This window comes from Rhyacophila brunnea, unplaced genomic scaffold (assembly GCF_057557595.1).
Source record: "Rhyacophila brunnea isolate RB1 unplaced genomic scaffold, BYU_Rbru_1.0 scaffold_1, whole genome shotgun sequence".
Lineage (NCBI taxonomy): Eukaryota > Metazoa > Arthropoda > Insecta > Trichoptera > Rhyacophilidae > Rhyacophila > Rhyacophila brunnea.
Genome location: NW_028232751.1, coordinates 57,166,019 through 57,184,466, shown reverse-complemented (window position 1 = coordinate 57,184,466; position 18,448 = coordinate 57,166,019).

The window sequence follows — 18,448 nt, the reverse complement described above, 5'->3', positions numbered from 1 at the left end:
TATTGTAATTATACTAAGAATATAAGCAAATATTATACATAGCAACTTTTCAGACCGTGATAACTATTATTGGGTGATTTAAATGAAATAAATTTACTAATTTCGACCTAGATTCTTTTTCTTCTTGACTTTATAATCCTATATGGACCTTTTAATCGACCAAACTTTCCTCCAGATTTTGACGCCCGTTGTCTTTAAGCCCAACTCGACACTATTACAGATTGTCATAGAGATTTCATGTCTTAACAATAATTAATAAATAATGCGAAAAGTATTTTTGTTCAGAATTTTCGAGATTCTCATTTCTTGAAAAATTATGAACGATTATCTCTAAAATTTGATTTTTTACCGCCTTGCCAACTGACAGTCTAATTTACCTATTAAAACCTTTGTCAGAAGAGCTAAAGAAAAAAAAGGTGCCGATTTATATTCTAAACGGAATTTGTAAAATACTTTCAGGATGGAACTTTTCTCCAAAGACAACCGACTGTGTGTCATTGGTGGGTCAGAGGATACCGCGCAACACGCTTTCCTCGAATGAGCTCCGCATTCTTTCCGTGACTTTGGTCATGCAACAGGTTTCTGAGTCATATATTATGATATAATTACCTGTATTTAATTACCAAGGTGGGAATATAAAGGGATCTCCATCGGCGAAATCAAGAAAATGAAGATGGCCAAACTCTAATATATGTGGGTACCATTTCATCAACTGTCTTTATGTTATCATCATGGCCCCTACATCCCGAAGCGGGCCCCCAGGCCAGGATGCTTGGCGGGTCCCCATATCTATCACAAAGGTTATGGGCAGTGTGATGTTCTACACTTGTTTTCCCTAAATGGTATTCCTCAATGGAACCGCAGAGTTCTGCAAGGAAAAATTAATTCGTATATATTTTTAGTATTTTTTTAATAAATCCACTTGAATTATTGAGTGTCTACACTCGGTATTCTATTATAAATCACTGATCGCGATCTCTTTTTATTGTAGTCAAGTATCATGCACCCTTCAATATAATATGAGGCGCCCAGTATCAAAGTGGGTCCAAAGGCACTTTTCAGCGTTATTTAAATTTTAATGCCGAAAAATTCTTTATATCAATATCTACCATTCTTACACATTATTTCGTGCATCAAAAACGGCCAGAACTTATGCTAAATCGACTTTTAAGATGTAAATTAATATCAAAAACGGCCAAAGTCAATATGGCCGCCATAACACATCTTTCTTCCGCAAGACCTAAAAGATCATCACTTATTATCAAAAAGTGGCCGAGAGCATATTTTAGATGTCAAATTTAGCTTTGTTGATAAAGTTACACTTAAATTTACTATTATTATTATTCTATTATTAAGTATTCAGGAAAGCTTAGAGTTTATTAAGAAAAATATAATACTTAAATATACATTGTCAAAAGTATAACTACAGTTTTTCGCCCTACCTGTTAAAAACATCAAGGTCCCTTTGATCCACTTTGAAACTGTGCGCCTCATATTTGATGAATAGCCATTTTTATTAGTTTGAAAGCACACTAAAACTAATTAAAATGGATGTCTACATGTGAATTAACATTTAATTATATCAATAATCATTTCACACCGAATTGTATCACATAGGCACATATTTGTAAATGTTGATTGCTTTTAAGTAAAATAGTGCCGCAGGCGACTTTTTTATTATTATAGAAAATTTGCGATGTATGTTTATCTCACTTAACTGGTCGACCTGCCACGCCGGTGTCCATTTAAGCCCGGGCCCCAGGCTCGATCCACTAATGCATAAAGGCCTCCCAGGTTCCTTCAACTCTTATCGGTTAGATTCCATGTACATCTACCGAACTTTATGAGTTCATCTATCCAGAAGGTTTTTATCTATTAAATACAATACTGGAGATATACTCTTAATCCCATATCAAACAGTACTTTAAAGATAACTGACTGAAAAAAACATTTTGTGATACCTTTGCTCTTACTTCGAATGATCCTAGACATTATGTCAATTCCTATGAAGTCGTCTGTGTGCATGTGTATATGAATATTGAGTGTAAATGCCTATTTACATATTTAATTTAAATGATGTCTTAATTATTAAAATGCATTATTTGTAGATGTGGCGTGTGACACGCAGCAGGTGCGACTATTTGCTTCGTCGAGACAATTTATTGTTCCGATCAACACGTGACTGCCACGATTAATTGTTTTCCTATGTGGACCACAAGTCTTACAACATAATATTAACTTGTTAAATATCTCAGCACCAATCAGTATATACCTAAGTTTTAATATTATTTACAACCTAAAATTAATTGCCGAATTTGGTACCAGCATTCATAATTCGATTACAGCTCAAGTGAATTTATAACTCGACAGTCAATTTTAATTTATCAACAAAAAATTCAACTATCATAATTCTTGAGACCAGAGTTTTTGACGTACTTGATAAAGATTTCCATGTAGGTATACCAAAATACATCACGAATGTTTTAAGCAGAAGACTTCCACAAAGCCTTACATTTTATTTCATCTCACCCATTCATTTGCACATCTGAATGGAAGTTATATTAACACATTTTTACAACGAATCGTTTATCGATAACGAACTTTATCAAATTCACATAAAAAGGACACCATTTTTAGCAATAAAATCCACTCACAGCTTCAGAAAAAAATGTACTTATCTAAATAAATTTAGAAATTTATTTAGTAATTTTATTACCAAACTAGTTTTATCTTTATTTGAGACGGGGGGGGGGGGTATAATTTTTATTATAATTATATAATTTTACCGAGGATGCTGAAAATTAATATCTTTGAAAAGGGAGTGGCGCGCCAAAAAAATCTTGGTCAACTAATAGTCAAGTATAACTGAAACTTGTAAACCTTACTTACAGTAAGAACTGCGTTGATGATATCTACATAAGTAGGGATTGCAATACCGGTATTTCAAAACCGGTATCCCAGTATGTTTCGATAATAAATATAAATACTATAATAGATACACCGAAATACCGGTTTTAAAAAAATCAAACAATACCGATATATTCTTCGGTATTGACGGTGGAAACAAAATGTATTAATTAACATAAACGGCTTAACATGTCTGTAATTTATTTGTTGGTCTGGTTTACTTCCGTGGCCCCTCATTGTCCTTGGTGACCAGCAATGACATATGCTATAAAATATTAATATTTTAAAGAGATTTTTCTTCGGTCATATCCACCCCTTGTTGGAGCATATGGACACCACGAGGCGCCTCCAAGAATCCCTGTCGCTCGCCAGTCTTCTTGCATCATTCCAAGTCACACCAATCTTGTAGCTCCGCCGTATATACTCTATATGTAGTATTCAGTAGCCTACCAGGACGCCGGAATCTGGTTGGATTGAAGAATAGGCAAGCGAGGTTGAAATTCTCTTCTGCCATCCGCAGCACTTGGCCGAGCCAGGTCCAACGTCGCCTCTTCACTCTCAGCGTGATGAGAGACTGCATTGTGCGTTTTCTTATCTCCTCGTCGCTCCTAAAGTCATATCACCGCACACCCAGTATCCGTCGCAAACATCTGTTTTCGGAGCTCAGTATACGCTTGCTCTGAGCCTTCATAAGGTGCAATGATTCAGAATGCAAGCGTCGAATAGACGGCATTTGGTTTTGACCAAATACAATCGTGAGTCCCAGACACTCCGCATCGAGTTGAATGTTGCTCCAGCCATTCCCATTCGGATAGCAAGCTCTCTCTGCAAAATCCTATCTTCCGTGATGTTTACCCCCAGGTATTTAAATCTGTCGCTGCTCTCGATGTTTTGCCCCTCGCTATTCAGAGGGAAAAGAGATTTTTACATGTTATATTATATTTATTGGTTTTCTCTTTTCTAACTTCTGTTTTTTTTTCAATTATTTTACGATTTTTTTCCCGACCATGTCCGATCCTAATAGGATCATATTATGGGCGTCCACAGAGTGGATGTTTGTATTGACAGATATTGTTTTTACGAGAAATGGATGTCAGCCACTTGCTCAACTAATTAGGTCCATACTCTGACTCATACACAAATTGAAAAACAATATGTGTACTTGTCAGACCCAGGATTCAAACCTGAGAGCCACGACGCAATAGGCCAACGCATTAACCGCGCGGCCATCGTGGGTGTAAATGTTTACGAATACCGGTAGTAATATCCGGTATGAATACTGATATTCAATAGGAAACACTGAAATACGGGTATTGGTTTTTTCATTCGGTATTGCAATCCCTATACATACAAACAAAAGGAAAATAATTGTCGATGTGGAACAATCAGAAGGTTAATAACGTATTACTAAGAAGTTACATGTGAGCCATACAACATTTGGAATGATTGATTGACATAGTTTCAAGAATTTATACTAAATAGTAATTGGGTAGATATATAAAAGAGCTTATTCAGCATTTGGTGTGATACCATATTATGATATGAGATTAGATTTCGAAAGGAGCAGAGCGGACAATATACTCAATTTAAATAATTACAAGATAAAAAGAACTTTTTAAATACCACGTTTTTAAATTTTCTGTTGAATCATCCAAACTTGACAATTCTATGTATTAATAAATATAGAATACCGTTTTTAAAAAAAAACAGTTAGGTACATGTTCAAACACGCGCGTTAACATGATCTTACTCCCTACATTATTTATCGTTTGTCAATTTATGGCTACGGCCGTATGTTGTAGCTTAGCCACTGGGAAATGCCAATAGAAATGGCGTATTTCAAAAAAATACTACTTAATTCGTAGGAGGTTTAACACATTTCAATGGTCAAAGACATAGCTTATAATCAGTATCTATAGAATTATCTTCTAATGTGTTAATCGTGCCCATTTTTGAATAATAAAATGCCAAATTCTTGTCAAATTTGGGATCAAAAAGATTATAAAATATATTTTTTTCTCGTAAATATGTCACTATATAATGTTAACATTAATTTTACTAGTGGTTTTGCAAATGCGTTTAAAAATTGATAAATGTAAAAAATCTTAACACCACTGTACATGGACGTACTGAAATATGACTATATTCTAAAACATTAGAGCGAGAGGCTTAAAATATTACTATTCTATGTAATAAAAATACTTTATGCAGTCATCAAATGTTTAAAATAAATATAAAGGATAATAAGGCTTCAAAATTATATAAATAGATTATCTACAACGTTTAAGGAATGTCCATGGTTATGCTCTGAAAATACCATAAAAGCTCCATTTTGACCTACGCTGAGCATGTGGGCCCTTAAGCCCTGCCTAAACAAAACTAGAATAAATAAAAAATATTATTCTCTCTATAAAATATAAATGATTTAATTGGGTAATTTTAATTATTTTATTGATAAACGATTTTTTTGACTATGATCTATTATGACTTGATTTTCGCAGGGTTTCATTGAATTTTAAAAGCTAACCAACACCATCTGTAAATTGTAGTCTTTTTTTTAATGAAAACCAGTTTAATGTGCATTATTTATTGCGGATCTGAATAGCCTACCTCCACCCTTCGCCACTGCCAGTCCAAGCATCCAAATGCATTCCATCCATCCCACCTTATAAATAAATAAGTAAAAAAACTTACCCTAAAAACGAGTTTTTCAATGTAAAGATTTTTAATATAAAGAATATATCAATAATAATATAATTATGTTTAACCCGGCTTAGAATTGAGGCCGGCATCTACAATACCTAAATAAGTGGAATATTTCCCGTTTAATCTACGTTTGCACTGTGCAAAGTAATTAATTGCAATACGTTTATAGAAAATGCTCATATTCAAATGGATTTTTTAAGCCGCGGTAAACGTAAAGTATGTATGAATTGTTGCGCAGGTATACTGTTTATTCGGACAATTGTTCACGCCGATTTATGTTCGCAAGCTAAAAAATCATTATCTTTGGTGTAGGTAACATTGAAGATTAATATGACTAATAATAAAATCATTATATTGACAGTACAAAATAATGCTTATGCATTTGACCACCTTGACACTTTGTGATTCACAATAAATCTTCTTGGTCGTACACTCATGGCTGAGGATCGTAACCACATTTGAATTTTGCCATCCTTTGAGCGACCAAGACTTTCCATCCTTCTCGATCTTCCGCTTCTCTCAGGGCAGAATGGATGGTGCCCAGTCAGCTCTTTCACTTGGTCGCTCCAGCGCGCAGACGCTCTTCCTCTGCTTCGCTTTCCCTGGAGACCACCCAAAACCACCAGTCTCTCCAGGTTGTCTGGTCCGCGCCGGAAAATATGTCCAAAAAACTGCAGAATTCATCTCAGACATATTGTCGAGAGCCGTTCCTTTATCTGCAATCTCTGGATGATTGACTGGTTCGTCCTGTGGTCAGTCCAAGAAATACGACGTATTCGGCGCCAACACCACATCTCAAAGGCATCAATTGCCTTCCGCTCACTTGCCTTCAGGGTTCATGACTCGACTTCGTATAAAAATATAGATAACACTAATGTTTGCACAAGCATAATTTTTCTGTCGATCGAAATTCCCCGATCCTTCCATATCGTGGTAAGATGTGACATCGCATTTTTTGCAATCTGTGTATTAAGTTCTTTAACAGAATTGGAGTGAGGACCTGATCTTCGGATCCCCTTCTAGAAGAGAAGAGGCGATATGACAGCGAGTCGCAGTCAAAGCCTCGGTTAAATCATAAAAAAATCTTTTTATAAATTATAAACCTTTTTAAGATTTTGATTGAAGATTTTTGGAAGGCAGACCTAAAATATATATCGATTTGGATGCCGGATGGAATTTTCAATGTAGGTAGACAGCTTTTAACAGATTTTTTTTGGATGAACTAAAAAACTGGAAGACTGATTTTGGACGGATATTTTTTTCTTGGGTCCCGATAGAAAAACTAGGTAAGACCCATATATTTTGCAACGTGTAAATATATTACCCAATTATTTAGTAAAAATGAGAATAAACATATACATACATAATAATTTGTCACACATAAAGAAAAAGGTTTTCCATTTATGTTCTAAGCCTTAGGGAGACCAACTAATTGTACCTATGAACATATCCAGAAGAGTATCAGGTGGGTAAATAGATACTCACTTTTGCTGATTACATACACACAAAATAAAAATCGTAAAATCGATTATTAGCTATTTTCTAGATTACAGATTGTTAAAATATTTTTTTTATTACCGATACATTTATGTTTTATTGTTACATAAGACATTTTTCTATTCTATTTATTTATATGTTTGGCCTTTATAAATAACTTAAGAATAATTATTGCGATAATTACGTAACGTAAACTTGATGATTAAACGCACACTCAGTAAAACCCAAATATATTTCGTAATACTCTGGTAATATTTGATATGCAGCGTTGTCTAACTATGCAATTTATCAAATTCAGTTATTTTCACCCAGGGCATTAGTTGTTCAAATCGATATTTTACCTGATTTTTCATTTTCTTAAAAGTATGTTATTTTCATAATATATTGTCGTGATATTTTTCATTATACCGTTTGCAAAATATATGTAAATGTAAACCGATATTATGTGAATTGAGTATTTATTATCTATTAAGCATCCATAATTTGGAACCCGTAAATATATGAGTAAAATATTTAATGCTCTATATCCCTGGTCGTATTTATCACATATTTACCAAATTTGGCTGTCATATTGGACTTATCTAACAATTCAAATTCTTTTTTTTTTTTTTTTACATATAGTGCACATTACAAATTACTAAATGAAGACGTTCATAACATAACATTTAGAAACAAAGAAATATTATGAAAACAGTATTATATAAAAAAAAAACGTTATTAACAGTAGACAAGTCTTAGTGTTAGGGCTATACCTCAGCTGGGGCACGTTCTAAAAAGATCGTGCCTGGCGATGCGCGGATTGTGTAAATGACGCGTGCCGATTAACCACAGGATTTTGATAACACACATGGTTGCAATCCCTGCGGTGTTAAAATTTATATAATATTGTTATACTTCAAAATATGCAAACTACTGCATGTCCGTCGGTCATAATATCGTGTAATCAAAAATTAAATAATGCGAATCAATTTATCACTCAAACCGTCATTATCATTGATTAAATTACATCGTGAGACCCGAGCGATATCTTATCTAATTAATATGGTATTATTGATCTGTAATAGTGACCAATATTTTCACCAAGACAACTAACGCCACGCTTTGTAAATATAAGAAAGATTTGAAAGTTACTATAGAAAATAAACTTATTTTAAAATAACACAGAAACAAAATTCCCGCGTGTTATTGGTTGTTATTCTTTTCGCTTGTTATATTATTCGCTCATCGAAAATCTGTTAATACAATCCTCTACTCTGTGGAGGCCCATGTGATCCTGTTAGGATAGGACATGGTCGAAAAAAAATATTATTTGCTTACCCGCGTCCAGCAGGTAGTCTTCGCCACCGCTGTCGAAAAAGCGCAAAAAGTTGTAAGCTTTCTTCAAAGTTGCATTTTAGTGCAGAGCTTATAAAAAGCTCAGGTGCATTAAATTATTTTATTATAGGTAAATTCCCAACAAATTATTAGTACCTAGATATCCTCTGTTGCACGCAACTCGATATGGAGTGACTTGTCGCTCAATATAATAGATATATATTTTTTGGTTTCTCGTGAATATGCCAACGTATTTCAATCTCGGATAAAATTTTCAATTTATGGTATTAGTATTCCTGATCCCGATCACAATCCCGGGATCTTGCCTACGTTGAAAACATGAACGTGTCTGCATATGATTTTTTTATTGCTATAAAAATGTGTAATTAATATTTCGGCGGTCCTCGTAGTCCAGTGCGAAAGGCGCTGGCCTTTCATCCGGGGCTCCAGGTTCAATTCTCCGTGAGATCACAATATATTTATGTGATTTTCTGAAAGCCTGGATTTTTGTGATTATTTCTCTTTAACTACTAATTACACTACTGTTTCATTGGGCCTCATGGCCTGCTAGTGTTGAAAAAAATACATATGTATGTGTATATATAAATACTACTTGCTTTTCCCTCCACCACCCACCATGTATCCACACCCGTTGTGTAGGCGTATACCGTGGCGTAACGAACGTTAGGCGCTCTTCAAATTTGTGCCGAAAATCTCCCAGGAGCAACTTCCCAAGACATCGGTTGGCGTGCACTACCTTAGAGTGTGCGTGATCCCTACTTCGATGATATAATGTATCACAGTCAATTCTCGATGATGTTATATAATTACTACTAGGTACTACTACTATTTCATCATGTTCGATCCTTAGAGGATTATATGAGCCTCCACAGGGTGGGGGTTATATTAACAGAATTTTATTTTTACGAGAAATGGATGTTAGCCGCTTGCTCAATCTATTAGATCATTACTCTGACTCCAAACATAAATTGTAAATCAATATGTGTTCCGTATGTACCCAGACTCAGGATTCGAACCTGGGACCCACGATATTATAAGCCGACGCTTAAGCCGTTTGGCCGTCATAGGCTGTACCCACATATTTTTTTATAAATCATTTTTTTAAAAAATCACTTTCAGTTAAACGTTTTCTTACTCAATAATAATAATTCTTTTGAGACTTAAAGTGTGAGGTTTTTTCCTCCTTCATTCTTCGGCGTTTATCTGTAGCTCTGGTACTTTGACGTTATCTCTAGTCGTCGAAACTGATACAGTACACTCCCCTTTTATTAATCTGAACAACGATTATTTATAGGTAAACAGACCCTTTTTGACACGACGTCACGTAGAGCAGATTTCGCATTCATACACCTAGCAATACTTACACACAAGGATTTTTCAGTTGTATAATGTCAACGTGTTGGATTATTGATGAGTTGTAACTCTTTAAATCTATATAATATTACTTTAACTACAAGCTACAACATCCAACATCGCTGTGGTCAGATGGATATCAATTTCAGTATAAGTTTTAGTAGATGTTACGTTATATATGTAACTTTTACGAATTAATATCATAAGGCTAATATCTGTATTAGGTAATACTCCTTTTACTAAACAAGCAAATACCAATATATATTATATATATGGGGATAAACAACTCAATCCGTGTCAGCATATTGATCGGCAATATTGAACTGACCGCAATTTTATTATAAATTCTTTAATATCTATTTCCCGTAGTGTCCAATTATGGCAAACTCAGTAAATCACTTACTGCAATTCTACACAATATATAATTTACGCAATATATGTTTTTCCACATAGTCAGCCATATCCAATGACGTAAACTCCATATAGAGTAGCTGACTCAATTATTATAATAATTATTTCCTAAATATTCTTTTCAGGATATTATTTTGAGTACGTCAATAAATAGCAGATCATAATTCATTGGACATGTCACTCGAATATAAACTCCCGGTCTGTCAGTATCTCGGTCTCTGTATCGCTCCGCACAACATCTCATTCTACCGAGACTCGGAGCTCGGAACAGTATCATAAGTATTGTAACATAACTACTAACACTGCAACATACGTTTGTACCGACTGTTCTGAAACATCCACAACACTATGACTACCACAGGTACCTAGTTAATGTGATGTATAACATTGGTATCACTATCAAGTCGTAGAGATTTCCGTCATGTTGGAATTTTGTACAATATGTTATTGACAAACATAACTTATTCCTCGCAAAGTTGTGGTAGTCTTTCTCCTCGACATTTTTATTTGTTCTCGATTACTAACTCACTACTTTTACATTTACCCATTCCATGTATTGAAATCTTAGTAACCAAGTAACTTCAGTAATTTTTTCAATTTTAAAATTACATTTATCTATTCATAGAATTCGTCTATAACATCGTTGTCTTTAGAGGCAGCAGGAGCGTATCTACACTTTAATTATATTAACGTCGCCTATCATTCGCGATTTTACTTGTAACAACGTTACTCTATCATAGAAGAGAGAGAGAAGAGGACAAACCTATTAGCCGACTTGTTGATTTTAACGGACACTATAATACCAACTCCACTTCAGTGGTGGTTATTATTATTTCCCAAGTAAAACAAAATAGCATTATACATATGTTTTGAATCCACTTCATTTCACTGATACCAAGGATATCTAGTTTTAACCTATTCATTTCCATAATATAAATTTTGAAATTTTCCACATTCAAACGTTTATCGCATATTCCAGTTTGCATTCCTCGTAGACGACTCGAGGATTCTTAACATCCTCTGGATATTTAAGGCTTGTAGGGGACTTACGTCTATGCAATTTAATTTTCCAGCCATTGTGATAACTAGGAATATAGTGGTAGTTTCTCACTATTTACTACAGAAAAAAATCTGAATGTAAACTGTACTGATGTCCATCATTTTCATCCTACACCAGTATTGGTAATTGCTACTATCCAATAACAGGGATATTTATTGATTTCTTTATATCAATCTCATGTGTTCTTCAAAAAATACAGAAGCATTTTTTTTAAATAGGGTTGGTTTTAGATATATGCAGATTTGAGGCGCTGACAAGTTGGGGGGCATTTTTTAAATTTATTTTTTAAACTCGCATCGCCCGTTTCACGGAAAACCGCCACTGCTTTCAAACGTTGTAATGCTCGTATTTATTTCTTCAACGTAGCAACACATGACCTGCTTACCGCCACGGGACGTCACTGCGTAGAGTATACGTTTTATAACTTTTTTGCACTTTTTACTACACTCATACGACTCTTTGCCTGATTGCGTCGCATAAAATTAGATCAAATGATATTGACTTTAATATAAATGTAGTAATAAATAAATAAATAGATAATAATATATTAAATCATTTTCATCCTAGAGCTGGAGTGTAAAGTTATGAAATGTATACTCTACTATGGTTATAATAAAATAATTACAAGATAAAAAGAACTTTTTATATACCGCGTTTTTAAATTTTCTGTTGATTCATATATACTTGACAATTCTATGTATTAATAAATACTTTTTTTTGTACTTGATAGAAATACTGAATAAATATAGAATACTGAAATGTCAGTTTGACATTTCATATTGATTTCCATAGTAACGCACGTATATATTAATAATTTAGTTGCTAGGACTGGACACAGAAGAAAAAATGTGTACTGGACAAACAAGAATACGAGCTAATAAAAACGTGGTAAAATGATACCACCATAATTTGCTAAACATGCGTTTCGTAAGCACTTACCACTTATAACATAAAAATGCAGTTGTATTTGGACGAAGAGATCATTTGATTTTTACCTTGAAAACAACGACCTATTGTCCTAGTCAAAAAAGGACGACAATAAAATTAAATTTGGAATGAAGTCCGACATGCACTGATACTAATGCTATCGGGAGGACACTGTGCGCCGCAACTCACGGGCGAAGGCGGGTTGGAGTTTTCAGTTTTCAGTGGAAAGTGATCGGTTGCCAGCGACGCATGCCAGGCGACTGCGAAGCCCTAATTAATTTAGTGTTCCTTCTCCGTCTTATGTTTTTTCTTTCATCGAGCCATCGACGCGACAAAAGAAATTCCGCTGTAAATTGACGTACAGGTGTCTAAATCGAATTACGGAAACATAACTATCAATAATTACATTAAAAATATATAATTAATAACTTACTTTTACTACCATTATTATATTATAAAGTATAAAAATACCAATGCAAACTTTATCTTTCACTGGCAGTGTATTCATTTATCGATCAATTTTATTTCCAATCTTCAAGAATATCAGTATTTTCAGCTGCAAAAAAGGAGGACAAATAAGTAGAAACACATAAAGTATTGAGTGCATAGTTATTGATACCTAGGTACAATATCATTTAAAATAATAATAAAGCAGCATAATTGACCCTGATAAATTAAAAAATATTTTTTTTTGTTATCAAAGAAAACTATAAGTATTTGCATTTTATTTTAGCACACAAAACGTTTATCTGTGGATCGAAGTGTCTTATATTTTATTACATATTTTGAAAAATTTTAGTGCACGGTCAATTACTGAATTAAAAGATTTATACTTTCAAGTGTTTTTTATGTAATCTATTCTTAAATACTGCTGTAATAATAAATAAATTAATAAACACATAAAATAAAATATATCGGTTGCCTTCAATTATTTTTTAATTTATGCGATTTTAGTATAGTTTCTCACTATACTCGTCAAATTTAATACAAAAATGTTAATAAAAAATATTTTTCTATAAAGGCTGTTCCCTAATAATGCAAATTAAAGTGTTCCCGGTACATGTGATTAAATTATTAACTACTTACAATAATTTATCATTCATTTTTTAGCCATTAGTGTCACAAACCAAAAATATATTACTATAAAATGAACCAACGCTATTTACATAAACACTCACATAAATTCGCTAAAAATAAAATAATTACAAACCAAAGCGCCCGATAATTATCAGAAAATAACATATCAACCTAATTTTATTTATATTTTATATAATGATTGTGTTAGATTTTTTATATGGCCTACATAGCTCAGCGGTCTAATTTTTTTTTCACGAGACGGAACGATAATCTTCTAGAGTTTATGAACCGGAACTGCGCTCCGGTGCGCTTCGGTCCACTTCGAGCCCTACGTAAAATCAGATATAAATAATTAAAGTAGTTGTTTTCTTGTTTTAATTTATAAACAAAGGCATTCGATTCAGCGAAGAATGTAGAGAATAGTATTTTTGTTTCAAAAGAACGACTGCCAATTTTGTTCTGAAACCAGTAGCGATGACTTAAGTCAATACTAAGCGTATGTTTTCCTTGACTCTTAAAAATAGTTTAAAAATGAAAATTTTCTAAACATAATATCTATAATTAATTTATTATTCCAGTCGTATAGAATGAAACTATAACGCCAGACTTTAGTATGTACCACCTGTAAATACAATTAACCTATTATGCAATTGTAACTAATAAATTAATATGAACTACTTTCGGTCACCTGAATGCAGAATTAAAACGACATTATAAATATGAATGACTTCAAGCCAAACACATTTTTCAAAATCTGTGATAATAAGTTGTGAACATTTAACGAATTCACATTTTATTGCACGTTTATCTTTGGCGTTAAATACAATACATTTCTAATATGTTTAGATACATATGTATTAATTTATTTGAAATTTAAATTACTAATAAATAATTGTGTCGAATTGCAAGCTTCGTATTTTTCAGATAGATGCCTCTAGTATGCAAAGCATTTACACATTGAGCCGAATATGGTAGAACAATAATTATTTGTCGGGCGTTACCAAGTAGTGTTCGTTACTCATTGTCGATTTGTGCATTGTTACTCTTTTACATTCATTGATTACCGATCGATCCGTTAACTGTACTTTCATTTAAAGTGTTAAATTTCTTATTAATTAAATTAATATTTTTATAACGAATGTACTGTATCCTTTTGAAGTAACGCTTAATTAAGCCTTATTTCAACGTAATAGATATTAAATCATGTTGTAGTGATCGTGATTACTTATCGAAAATACTGTGTTCGTAAGTGTTGCCAGTTCAGGAAACATGTTATGGCTGTTTGGTATGGTGTTGTGGCTAGTGTCGGAGGGTTTGTAAGTGTCAACAGCGGCATTTTGCATGGCACAGACGATCGAAATATCCGTAATAGGGAAAACGAATGCGGTAAGTAAACTTGCATTACGATCCATTTACACAACCAGACTTCCAGACTCGATGACTCGTACCGATCACCATCAGTTTACAGTCGTCGATGGAGATACCAATTCGATCGTCCGGACGGTTTTTTTGATTGGCTAACATATGTTAGTGATACAAATTAAAAGTAAACCAAAAAATACACATTAGTCAGTTTGGTGCATACACTTAACAGTCTTCTGACGCAGTATTGGAAATTGATTTCAACACCAAGTTACCAATCGGAGAGGCAAAAATTATTAATCTTAATGAAGACGTACTAGACACAGAACAGATTCATATGATAGAAAATCAACACCAGTCACCATAGACCTAGATTTTGAAGGCGAAACTTGGTTATGGCTTTAAGGAAATATAAAGCTTTCGGACTTTTTTTTAAATATTACCAATATTGAATGCGCGTTTCGGTTACGTTACAAACATTAATGTAAACAATCGTAACTATTGAAAATAAGATATTCTTTAACACGTGGTTAAGTTTATCTCATACTTCTCCACAATCGATATGTACGATAATCACATAAAGAAACTAACGCAACTTTATGCCCTGGTGCTTTAACATAAAAATATTTTTTTTAACAATGATTGTGGAATATGTTCTGGAATTGTATTTAAATGAATGGTTCCACATAGGACGCAGTCTAAAAAAATCGTCATGTTTTGTTTTGCATAAGTAGATAGTTGAGCTTGAAGGCGCAACGACTGTATTATTTGTATCTGTAAAGTCCGGCGACTTATTTTAAATTAAAGTCAACATGGCATCAGCAAAATCAGGTACCCAACACCTTTGAGGCACTCTCTCATCGCAATTGCTTACGACTCGATGAAAATATACAACGTGATATCGGTAGTCGTCGACTCGAGGAGCTTGCTTGTGTAATTTGGATATAATAGAATCACGATTGAGCGAGTATCTTTGCCATCAACTGACGTTTCCAATTTATCAACTTACTGTTTTATAAACTATTTCATATCCCGTAATTTGAACGAAAACACTTAGCCAAAACCACCAGTCCGATTCTTAAATTAGTATAAAAAGCATTTGAGCTAAATTGAATTTTCACTATTGGAGATGTAGTACAATTTTTCAAAATAATTAGACTAAATTAAGCCTTGGTCTATATAATTCCCCTCGGTCTCGAATGTTGTGGTCTTCTAAACTTTCGTTTCCGACTTGGGTATTCAATGCGTGTCATTTTGGGAATCCTTATACTCGGCATACGGTGGATAATAATGTCCTACTTGATCCGTAGCTACTCGTCCATTTCAACTTGTGACACTCAGTATACCTACGGATACACAGAGTGCTTAACGTCAGCGGACAGCAGACCCAATCCAATTTTTCTTTCTTCTTTCTTAACTTCCTTCTTTAAGCACTATGGTGCATGGTTGTAGCATTGAAGTTAAGCGCCCTCCACCGAAACCCGCCCCGCACCACACTCCGTCTTAATCGAGCGTATCGCGGGACCCTACAACTGGTGATGTGAAGCATTTAAGACAAGAATTGGACTGGGAGTGTCCTGGGAGAAGATCCCCAAGGCTTAGGTTGCTACGCTCAAAGTGAGCTCTGTCTGAGTTTAATGAGACTATTTTAATGCAAAGTTCCAGGAAGAGAAAAGCAAATGAAATTACGAAAAGAAAATGAAGTTACGTTGTGTATACAGCAAAGAAAGCGAAGCTAATCATACGGACAGCAAAAATTATGTAAAGAGATCTTCACGCTCGCGGTAAGACACCGCATTTTTTTAAAAGCAAGATAATTGGCCTTAGTAGCAACCAAGTCGGACGGGCCGATGGGCCCAACAGCCGGTTGGACCGACTTATTAGTCCCGTGTGGCTCCGTCTCGGGACGGAATGAGCACTTAAAATCACTTCTTTCAGATACGTTTATAGCGTCATGAAAGGCGGCCGTGCATATACACGGATGTACATAAATGACGGGTGGTGGTGGGAACCTAGGTAGTATTGGTACATTGTAGGTACAATATGGTGTACAGATCTTCATTGTGTATTTTCAGGGCACATTTTTTAATAATTTTTACGGCACCCTAAAATAATTACCAATAAATATTATTAATCTGTAATGTGTAGATAAAACACAATATTATTATATTGTATTAAGGCTGTCGGTAAACTATTGTGATTGCAACTGTGGCCATACAAAAACGCGATACTTTTAATCATATTGCAAGGCTTTTAAAAAGTTTGATTTCTACTCTGTTTCCGATAGTAAATTATTTTCTTACAAATATGGCTTCGCTGGTATGCCCTATGAGCATAGTCTTTTCACTCGTTCAGCATATCCAAGTCGCAGAGAAATACAAGAGCCACATCCTCTTAAGAATGTCCTAAAATGTGTACCAAGAGAGAAGAGTTGCTCAAGTCGGTCTAACCAGCTGTTGGAACCACCAAACAGTTCAACCAGATCTCCACAAAGGCCAATTTGATTGCATATAGAAATTTTGCAGTGCCATACTGCGAACGAAAAGATCTGCTCACTTAGATTGTTCGGCAGTTTTGTATGAGCTTTTGTTACTTATTAGAATATTGCTTCTATGTACTCCTTCATCGTGTAAATTCCGTCAAAGCACATATGAATGCTTGGGTAACTACTCCTGTGACACTCCCAGTTATAAAAAAGTCCCGTGATACACCCGATTGATAGCGGGTGGGTTTCAGGGTGGTGCGGTTTGGTGGGGCCATTAATTTCAATATCTGGGATAAGTATAAATCAATAGATATTCGATTTTTTTTATCGTCTGAAGAAAAAAGTCAACATTTATTTTAGAGCATTGTAGTATTACAATATTAACCTACGTACGTCCTTGGAATTAGTAAATATACCCCAGCGCATCTATTCTATACACAAGACTGCTCTCGGCCTCTACAACATTTATCTATGGTAGGAATGTATCGAAATATTAGCACTTATTGTAACAATTACAGTACGTTAGTTGTAATTGTTACAATTAGTGCTACTTTTTAACAGCACCTCTAAAACTAAATTTCAGAGCTAGATAGTCAGTTTAGACTGTTTAGACGGCTAACTTAGTGTAATTGTTAGTATAAGTGTAAATACTTCGATACTTTCCTACCCTAGATAGCTGCCGTTATGGGCCGAAAGCAGTCTTGTGTATAGAAGAGATGCGCTGGACGCCAAAGCACATATCTTAAAAATCTCTTATCGTGGAATGAATTCCGAGTCTCATCTGTCGATGGTGATCGATAATAATTGAAATGTTATTATTTTTGCATAGGCCGCGGTGGGCGGGGAGGGGAGGGAGGGGCGTCGTCGGGGGCGCTGGCTTCGTGCCTGTATGAGTCGCCTCTGTCGCCGCCTCACCGCTTTCCTGAGGCCGTGCTGCTTCAAACGTCCCCGCGACCTGGAAGACGCGGACGCCCTTTCTCGTTCTCCGCGCAACAGCGCCCTCCGCGGCAGTCCAGAGCGCCCCCGCGACTGCCCCCCGACGTTTTCGCTATTCTGCAAAAGAGAGGGTGGCCGATCAGTGGTATGCGACACCACCCAAACTCTTCATTACCGGGTAATTCTTTTTAATGACATCAACAGTATCACGCACTCATTCTTTTGAAACATAGCGCATGACACACATAATGAAACAAAATAGTAAATAATGAAAACGATCGTATTTCTTTTTCCATATATTACATGACATGTACCTACCATTAAAAATATTAAATATATCGAAAAAAAATAATAAAACCGATCTATTAACATAATACAAATTCTGAATCACC